Below are 2,431 nucleotides of genomic sequence, written 5' to 3' on the forward strand. Positions count from 1 at the left end.
GAAAGAAGAGTGCTGAAAATCCCATTGAGAAGAGGTGGGTGAGAACAAGATCACACTTCTTGGTAGCAGTTAGCTATAAGATGGCTTTAGCTGTACTGTAAAGCCACATACAGAGTTAGACTAGATGATGCAATTACTTCCCACAGTGTGCAAAAATGGAAGAGTAGGAGAGCTCAGATCCAGTCAGAAGTGCTATCACTACAGAAGGATGATTAAGAAAACTCTAGCCAGCTTTTTACCAGTGAAAGGCAATTCTTTCAGTAAAAGGTTTGCATAAATATGCATGGAGGCAGGGAGAGAGGAAGGAGGAGAAGTAAATTTAGCAAGATTGCAGTCTGCATCACTGGCCTGCCATATATGTCAGAAGCAATGAGTACAAGATAGTTGTGTGATAGAGTGACAAGTGTACTCAAAATCAGATATGACAAGAGGAAATAAAAAATTAATTTTCAAATACATTTCACAGTTCACGCGCAGTTAGGTGCTACTTATTTTTAAAATTCCCTTCTCTATTCAGGATTCATTTTACTTGACATAAAATATGTTGTTTAATACTTATGGGAGTTGACTCATAAATAATACAATAAGCAAGTTTTGGCTTTCAGGAAAGGTCTACACTTACTGGAATTTATTCAGTTTAAGCAAGACATACTTTGTACTTTGCCTATTCTGCAGGGTAACTATGATATAGGCACAAATCTGTTGAAATAATTCTTTGCCTCTCTTTACACTATGACTGAATTATACTTACCTCATTTAAATTCATGTTAGTGTCTGAGTATACTAGTGCGGTACCATAAGAATCCTAGCTTAGCATTCTTAGGGCTCAAGCAAATACAGCTCGTAGCCCTGTGTCATGAGCTCCGTTTCTTTCAAGCCATGGTTAGGACGCACACGGGGAGAACACCGGGCTGCCTCACCCCTTGAGCTGTGCTCCTTGAGGATGATCAGTGCTTTCCTGCACATCTAGCCCGACACACGTGCATACAGAAAAGGTAACTGCAAAAGTAGTTCCGATTGACACAGAAGCTAATACCACATATGATTGCAGTTCAGTTTTTAAACTTGGACCACACTCCTTCCTAGTGTAAATCAGCATAGTTCTACTGAAATCAAAGGATGAACATGTGAATATATTTTCCAGATGCTATCACAAACCCACTGTCAGTCCACTGAAAGACGGAGATGATTATGATGATCTCCCCTAAAGTTATCTAGACGTACCATGGTGCAAAAGTTAGCTCTCTTTTAGCATTCACTCTTCTCTTCACTATAGTTGCTTTAGAGCAACATCAGTATTCACCAGCTAGTGATCTGCTCTTCTTGATAATAGACTAAAATCTGTGTTTGCTCCAAGTCAATATGCTGGAGCTGACTACATGCATTGTGAGTTTTGTGAAAACTTGCTTTTAAATTTACAGTTGATCTTCAGTGAGCTCACCATCTGATTATACTTTCAAAGAGTTTTCCTTGGATCTGATCAGGAGACACACAGACTGCAAGTAGTACAAGAAATAGAAATATGAAGGGATGTTTGTCAGCAGGTTTTTTTTTTCTTTCTTTCTTTCTTTTTTTTTTACAGTGCTAACTGAGTGAAAAAGAACACACAGGTCTATTATGAATGAGGTTAGAAGTGGTGAGAGGCCAAGACTGGTCATCCCTAGACTTTTTTTTTTTTTGAAAATTGGCAGGGGTTGAGGCCATGATTATGAAAGGGCTATATAGCCTACTTTATTTTCCAGATGTCTTCTCAGTGCATAATATGCTATAGATCACTAATAGTCCTTAATATACATATACTAGCATGCAAAACATAAGGGAAAGATTGCCACCACTGCATGTGTAAGTGGAGGATACAGTTCTGCTGTAGCACTGGAATATCTGAGAGAGGTTCATTTTATTGTGGAGTGAAAGGACGCCTGTATCATTATGACTAATTTTTGTCAACATAAGCCACCAATGCAGAAACCTAAATCTCTCCTTCCAAATATAAGCCCAGAACAGACCTAATCAAGATACTAGCACATATGCTTATATGATATTGGTTGCAACAGTCCCAAGGAGAAGGCAGCTTCAAAGAAAAGCCAAGAATATTATAAATGCATGTGACTGTGGGTGCTTTGGTTATGAGGGTGTGGAACTGAGGCATGAAAGGGTTTCAAAGAAATGCTGAAGATCTGCCCACAAAAAGCCAGCTATGTTAGAGCCATCCATCTAAAGCTGGAAATAAGAGCTAGAGATCCTTGATGACAGTCACTTCAAGCAATTTAGGGTAGAGAGCATGCATTTTTGTTTAAAGTTTTTTGATTTTTTAAAAAATTTTCTATAGGCAAACAAAAATAGTAGTTATTATTTCTGAAGACCTGCTGCTTGCTTGAATTAGAGAGAAAACAGGGCAAGAAACCTTTATGAGGAGGGGCAGCTTATAGTT

This window comes from Dromaius novaehollandiae, chromosome 5, assembly GCF_036370855.1.
Source record: "Dromaius novaehollandiae isolate bDroNov1 chromosome 5, bDroNov1.hap1, whole genome shotgun sequence".
Taxonomy (NCBI): domain Eukaryota; kingdom Metazoa; phylum Chordata; class Aves; order Casuariiformes; family Dromaiidae; genus Dromaius; species Dromaius novaehollandiae.